This window comes from Panthera onca, chromosome D1, assembly GCF_046562875.1.
Source record: "Panthera onca isolate mPanOnc1 chromosome D1, mPanOnc1 haplotype 2, whole genome shotgun sequence".
Taxonomy (NCBI): domain Eukaryota; kingdom Metazoa; phylum Chordata; class Mammalia; order Carnivora; family Felidae; genus Panthera; species Panthera onca.
In genome coordinates this window covers 10,791,741-10,800,074 of record NC_138348.1, presented here as the reverse complement: position 1 = coordinate 10,800,074, position 8,334 = coordinate 10,791,741, and positions in this window count along the sequence as shown.

Below are 8,334 nucleotides of genomic sequence, written 5' to 3'. Positions count from 1 at the left end.
TCAAGCATCCAGATGGACGTTCTTTGGAAGCCAACTTTGATATATCAGGGTGCTGGCTCAGGATGCCAGCACCGGAGCCAGTCATAGAGGCTGAACAGCCCCATTCCACAAGCTTCCTCTTTCCCTTGGGGGAGAGCCAGAAGGAACCCTGGGAACACAGTTGCAACCCATCACTGTCACCTCAAGGGATTCTGGGTTCTGCACTTAACTCCACACATTAAAGAAAAGAGTTAAGAAACACCATTAAGGTTAGCTTAGTTCCCAGGACTAGATGGCACAGATTACTAATGCAATTATCTTGTTAAACTCGAGAGATGAGTCTGAGAGAAGGAACAGACTCTTGCTAATAACCAATGAATTCTATCAACCAAGCAAAGACTCCCTCTACAGTCTGTCTTCCTCTCTATACAATTATAGCTTCAAATAATCGCAGACGAGTTATAGGATTGCATGAAACAACACGTGCAAGGTGCTTAGTACCGGACCATACAGAGTGGTAGTCCAAAAGGGCTTTATCTCCTGTCTTCCCTCCAATATCCACCCCATTCAAACACCCTATTCCAATCTCCCTCCCTGCCTCCCTCTACCCCCTGCATTCTCCTCCTCCTTTTTCTTTTGGGCTTCAGTAATATCTGAACAAGAGACTCCTCTCTCTGTTTTCTCGACTTAGACCCATCCCACCTTGACCGTCTCTCGTTTCCAGAGTCTGGACTCCACCAATCCAACTTGGAGGGAAAGGACTGACAGAGCAGTAACACCTGTGATTAATAATTTAGGACATCTCTTCTCCGGAGAAGCACTAATGTCATTTTGGGTTGGATAATTCTTTTTTGCAGGGCAGGGGAGTCCTGCACTCTCTAGATGCCAGTAACACTGCCTACCCCAGATGTGATAACTAGAAATGTCACCAGATATTGCCAAACGTCCCCCAGTGGAGAGGAGACAAAAATCTCCTCATTGAGAAACCATTGATCTAGAAGCAAAAAGGTTTTTTTCTGTGACTTCTGTGCAAAGGCAAGTATTCAAGAGACGAATCATTGTTGCTATTTAACTCATTGATTTAATTTTTAATTTTTAAAATTTTTATTATTTTTATTTATTTTCAAAATTGCATTAGATTATTTATTTATCTTATTGTATGGTATTTATTTGAGTGGAGGGCAGAGTGAGAGAGAGAGAATCGTAAGCAGGCTCCACACCCAGTGCAGGGCCCAATGTGGGGCTCGATCCCCGATCCTGGGACCATGACCTGAGCCGAAATCAAGAGGACACTCAACCAACTGAGCCACCCAGGCACTCCATTTACTTTTTATATTTTATCTATGTTTATATTTATAATTATATTTATATTTATATAACCACATAAAATTTACAGTTCACTAGTGTTAAGTACATTCACATTGTCATGCAACAGATGTCTAGAACGTTTTTCTGTAAAACGGAAGCTCTATACCTATTGAATGACAACTTCCCATTTCCTCCACCCTCAGCCCCTGGCAACTATCATTCAGCTTTCTGTTTCTATGAATTTGATTACTTTAGAGTCCTCACAGCCATAGAATCGTACAACGTTTGTCCTCTTTTGACCAGCATATTTCACCTAGCATGATGTCCTCAAGCTTCATCCACATTGTAGCGTGTGATAGAATCTCCTTCTTGTTTAATGCTGCATAATATTCCACTGTATGCATGTGCCACTTCTGGTTTATCCATTCACCTGCCAGTGGGTATTTGGGTTGTTTCCACCTCTTTGCTACTGGGAATAATGATGCAATAAATAATGAGTGTGGAATCTTTTTGAGATAAAGTAACCCATAGACCTTCTTTTCTTTAGGGTCAGTTTCTAAAGATTTACTTTGGTTTGGTTGGGCCATGCTTTCCTGTTCCTCTCTTTGCTTTGTGATCTTTTTTGAGATTTGGACATTAAAAACAAAAGCCACCTCCTCCAGTCTTTCAAACTGGCTTCATAACGGGGAAGACCTTTGCCAATCAGCATGGCTAGAGATTCTGGGGACCCCTCCAACCTTTTCTGAGATGCGTCTTCTCTGGGCTTGTACATGTAGACCCCCCAGTTAAAGAGGTTTGCCCACTTCTTCTTTGGAGCCCATACATCTTCTTCCCCTGATGTCTGTCTGAGGTACTACAGTCACTCTGCCGCTATGACAAGCCGCAGTGATTGCCTTTGTTCTTAGTGACCCTCAACCTTGCAGCCAAACTGCCAGTTTCCATCGGCACTCTGAATCCAGTGAGACAGAAACCAATCCCTCTGGAAGCCCCTTGAAAATCCAGAATACTAGACACATACTCTGCCTCCACTGTTCCTTCCCTCCTGAGGAAAGAGCTGGAGGAGAGTTTTCTCCCCATCATACCACACTGTGCCAGGGTGGGTAATATATCACATGCTTTTTCACACACTTAGATGCATCTTTCCTTGGCTTCGTGCTTGCCTGAGATGCTGTGACTTAACTGGTTTCCAGAAAGCTCACGAGGCACTTTGGCCCGTATATAGTTAATTTGGTGTCTTCATGGAAGAATGGGGGCCTGAGGCTTCCTATTCTACCATCTTGCTGCCACTCAAGTTAATTTCTTGTTATCTTATTCTGGTAAGAGGTGAGAAGTCTCCCTTCTGCCTGTGGCAGAGCTCGCAAAGCAGGCGTGTGTAAGTGACGAAGAGTTGGACTGGCGGGTAATTTTGGTGTTCATCTATCAAAGCAGGTCATTGTGATAAGGATCTCTACATGGCAAATAAGAAGGCCCAAACTCTTTGGACCCCAAACAGCCATCTGGAGCTTGGTTGTTTTATCCAGGTCCCATCTGCCTTCTCAGCTTTCATCACCAAGCATTTGCCCCCGGTCTTCTTCAGGACAACAGGAATCTTCTTCAAGTCCCTAGGGACATCTGTTATTCTCTTTATCATGACTACTCCTTCCATTCCATTTCTCTTCGTGTACCCAAACACTGGGAACTTGTCTCTTTCTGAGCACTTATCATAACCTCTTTAGCGGTATCTTATTCTTTGGACTTTTGGAAAACAAAAGTTATAAACTAGGAGACACAATAGTCTTTTCCTTCCTCCGTTTATACATATTCCTGTACTTCCCCCGCTATTTCCTCATCTCTAATTAGTAGGTTATCTTGAGGAAAAAGCTAAGAAAGTCCTAAATGCTTGGACTGGGAAAGAAAAAAAAAAAACAAATATTATCTTGCAAGAATTTTAGTCTTGCTCACAGGCTGGGGATAAATGGCTTTTGGGCAACAAGAAGTCTGCTGATGAAAACACAGCCTGACCACCTGCTCTACCCTTCAAGGGATTTGGAGAAGGAAGGGCAAGAGCCCAGCACAAGCTAGTTCATGGCAAAGACTGAGACAATCCTACATAAGTGAAGAGTTTCTTCACATAATGAAGAAGAAGCAGGTAGTAGACAGTAAGAAAGGGGAAAATGGTCCTCCAACCGAGAATTAAGTGGACTAAAGTGTGTAGGATCTTTGTGATTTGAAGAAATGGTCCCCTGGCTCTGATCTCTGTGGGCAACAGGGCGTATCTAATAGGATAAAACCTTGTTCGTTTTAGCTAAGGAATAGTCTCAGATCATTTGCTTTCTCTTTGTATTCCACATATATGGAAGTCTGTTGCATTTCTGTCCACTAATAATGAAGTAGCAGAAAGAGAAATTTAAAAAGTGATCCCATTGTTTACAATTGCACCAAAAATAATAAAATACCTACTAATAAACTTAACAAGGGAGGCAAAAAAAAACCCCTATACTGTGAAAACTATAAAACACTCATGACAGAAATTGAAGATAGCACAAACCAATGGAAAGATATTCCATGCTCCTGGGTTAGGAGAACAAATATTGTTAAAATGTCCATACTACCCAAAGCAATCCATAGATTTAATACAATCCTTATCAAAAAACCAACAGCATGTTTCACAGGACTAGAACAAATAATCCTCAACCTTGTACAGGACCACAAAAGACCCTGAATAGCCAAAGCAATCTTGAAAGTGAAGAAAAAAGCTGGAGACATCACAATTCCAGATTTCAAAATACACTACAAAGTAGTAATCAAAACAGTATGGTACTGGCACAGAAACAGACACATACATCAATGGAACAGGAGAGAGAATCCAGAAGCAAACCCATGACTGTATGGTCAATTAATCTTTAACACAGGAGGCAAGAATATGCAATGGGAAACAGTCTCTTCAACAAATGGTGCTGGGAAAACAGAACAGCAACATGCAAAAGAATGAAACTGGACCATTTTCTTACATCATACAGAGAAATAAACTAAAAATGGATTAAAGACCTAAATGTGAGACCTGAAGCCATAAAAATCTTAGAAGAGAGCATAGGCAGTAATTTCTCTGATATTGGCTACAGCAACATTTTCGTAGATTTGTCTCCTAAGACAAGGGAAACAAAAGCAAAAATAAACTATTGGGACTACATAAAAATAAAAAGCTTTTACACAGCAAAGGAAACTGTCAACTAAACAAAAAGACAATCTACTGGATGGAAGAAGATATTTAGAAATGACATAGCCAATAAAAGGTTAGTATCCAAAATATATAAAGAATTTATTCAACTCAACACCAACCAACCAACAAACAATCCAATTAAAAAATTGGCAGGACACGAACAGACGTTTCTCTAGAGAAGACATACAGATGGCCAACAGACACAGGAAAAGATGTTCAACAGCACTACTCATCAGGCAAATGCAGTTCAAAGCCAGAATGAGCTATCACCTCACACCTGTCAGAATGACTAAAGTCAAAAACAGAAGAAACAAGTGTTGATGAGGATATGGAGAAAACGGAGCATTCTTGCACTGTTGGTGGGAATGAAAACTGGTACAGCCACTGTGGAAAACAGGATAGAGGTTTCCGAAAAAATTAAAAATAGGATTACCATATGATCCAGTAATTCCACTAGTATTTACCCAAAGAATATGAAAATACTAATTTGAAAAGATATATACACCCTTATGTTTATTGCAGCATTACTCATGATAGGCAAATTATGGAAGCAGCCTAAGTCTTCAATGATAGATGAGTGGATAAAGAAGATGTGGTATATGTATATATGTGTGTGTGTGTGTGTATATATATATATATATATATATATATATATATATATATGGAAAATATATAGTGGAATATTGCTAAGCCATAAAAAAGAATGAGATATCTGTGTCCCACATATATTATTGGTATTTGTTTAATGGCTTATATCTGAAAATGTTTTGAAATATTTCCCTTCAAATTTAATGTGGCCCAACTGATAAAGACAGCAGTTTTATGGGCATGCCAAGGTTTATGGCTCTCTGAATAAGTCAATATCTGCATTCAACTTCCCAGCTTCTTAGGGAAACATTGCTCTACCTGAAATATATAAATGGGTTAAACTGTGCCATGACAGACTAACACAAGATCTAGGCTAATGTTTTCATGAAATAATAAACATTAAAACATAATTAGGATTAATTTATTTAAGAGAATTTGTTACAGTTATGCCTTCCCAAGAAAGATACAACATTTATAGCTTGATCTTAGAGTTTCTGAGGAACTACATACTGGATTATTATATTAATAAATTTTGGGATATAATTATAGTGGTAAGGTTATATAGGAGAATTTTAGGCTTAGATATGCCCTGGGTATTTAGGGACAAACTATCATGATGTCGAACACTTACTTCCAAATGGTTCAGCAGTATATGCATATATGTGTATATCTGTAAAACGGTTCTGACCATCAGTTCCAATGTGTGTGTTGTGGGGCGGGTAGTGTTTATAGGAACTAAGAACCATCTAATCAGAGGAAGAGGTGGAATTATTTTAGGATTTGAGGAAAGGTGGTATTTAGGTAAACTTTAAATGTAGTATTTTGATAGGCTTAAATCAAAGCAGAGCTATATATAAAGGGGTTACTGCTAAGTTTGGGCTAGAAGTAGATTCAGAGTCCTATGTCCTTGGAAACCAGAAAGTTAAGAAAAAAATGTGGAATGCTGAATCCCCAAACCCTTATGTGGGTGACTGCTGTTTGTTTGTTTGTTTTCCTTCCTTTTAAACCGGGAATGAAAATTTCAATGCTGGTGCAAATTTTTGTCCCTGCATAGACAGCCTGAAGAAACTGATTAACACAAAGACAAATTTATGTGTATATTACATATTAGGTAAATCTCTTCATATGTAATCTGTTTGCATTGAGGATGCAGAACCCTTATTTTTAAAATTAACTTTATTTTAATTAAAATTTTTTAATGTTTATTTTTGAAAGAGAGAGAGAGAGACAGAGACAGAGAGACAGAGCATGAATGGGGGAGGGGCAGTGAGAGAGGGAGACACACAATCTGAAGCAGTCGCCAGGCTCCGAACTGTCAGCACAGAGCCTGACGCAGGGCTTGAACTCACCAACCGTGAGGTCATGACCCGAGCCGAAGTCGGACACCCAACTGAGCCACCCAGGCGCCTCTAAAATTAACTTTTAAAGGTCTCAGCCCAAGTTGTCCCTAAAACAGAGCTGGAGACAGGGATTTAATGTTGATATTTTAGTTAGAGGACTATCAAAAGTGCATAAATCATAATAGTCCAGCAAATCACCATGAAGGGAATACACCTACATTACCCTCTCCTAGATCAAAAATTAGACAAGTGCCAATGCTCAGAGGCACATGGCCCTTGAGCTCTCCTCCAGCCATTACATCCCCAAAGGTAACCACCATATTGATTTCTAGTATCAGTGATTTGTTTTTCCTGGTTTTGATATTTCAATAAATAGAATCATATAGCATGTATTCTTTTGTGTTTGCCCTGGTAAAGGAGAAAACCACGGGCCCCTAATGGAATCACTTGTGTTAAAAATCCCCACATCAGCGAACCCAGACTTAACACCTAACCAATAATGTAACCTCTAACCAGTCAACATGGAATTTCCTGGTCAGCTCTAGGAAATTTACTGATAGACCCCTCCCATCCCCCCTCAGGATCATGACCTTGTCTAAAACAATGCATTCTTTGCTAATAATTTCCTTTTTCTGCTCCCTCTTGGCCTTTGAAAGCCTTTCCTTTTCTGTATGTAGCTTGATGGAGCACCTTTCTCTTTGTTGGAACGTGTGCTGCTTGATTCATGAACTGTTCAATAAAGCCAATTGGATCTTTTAAACTACTTGGTTGAATTTTGCTATTTAACAGCCTTCTCTTCAATGTTATTGTGTCATATCACTGGGTAACACATAATCTCAGGACGGAGGCATTAAATTAAATGTGTATTAACTCCCCTGAGTTTGCGGGTCAGAGGGGTTTTAGTATGGAGAAGGGAAGTTAATTATAATGGGGAAAATGAAGTTTAGAGATGATGTCAATTTTCCGTGGTCACTTTTAACTGAGAATTCTCCATTGAATGTGTTAAAACTGTAACTTTGGAAATAACTAGAATGTCAGCTCTGTGAGGTCTCAGACAGCTTGGGGAGTTCATTGCCACATGCTTGGCAGGTGGTGGGTGCTCAATAAATATTTGTTGAAGAAAGATGTTATAGAGATGGAGTTAATTTGCAGCCGTGCTGGGAAACCTCAATCTTTATCCCTGGGGATTCCTGAATGTCTGAATGAATGTCTGGATTTTGACTCCTGGTTGAGACAAGAACATTGGGGTTTACGATGTGCTGTTTAGAATCCCAAACTACCTTGGCGACCAGCCCCCCGCCACCATATCAGTTTCTTGACTAATAGTTTGCAACTAGCCTAACTGCTTTAATAAGCCTTGCCTGGACTACTTAAGGAGATACTGAGAGATTCTTGCACAAATCTGGGCAGTTCAAGCCAGAGCTAGCACGGTTCATGTATCTGGTTGGGTCAATGAGGAGCATTGGAATGTCTCCAACGCTAGCCTGCACTGACTCTTGCTGCACAGTACCTTTTGTCTTTAGATAAAAGTCTCATGGGAGACATTCTAGGCAGTCTGGTGAGTCCTTTCAAATGTGCAAACTGGTGAAACAAGACTGATTTGGGAAATCTAAGAATAGAGAAGCAATAATACTTGCTAACAAACACTTCGAACCGATGTTCTTTTGGGCCAGATGTCTTCCAAACAGAAAAATAAAAAAACAAAATTTGAAATATGAAACCCCCATTGGCTAGGTGAACTAAAACTAAAACAAATTTCTCATAAAACTTCTACAGAATTAAACTGAAAGGAGAATACTTGGGTTGTACGCACATGACGGATTTGAATGCAAATTTGTATCATTTGTATCCCAAGTTCATCCCTTGTTCCAAAATAAATTTAAGTAGCATGATATTCTAATTAACAAATTGTCGACCTTG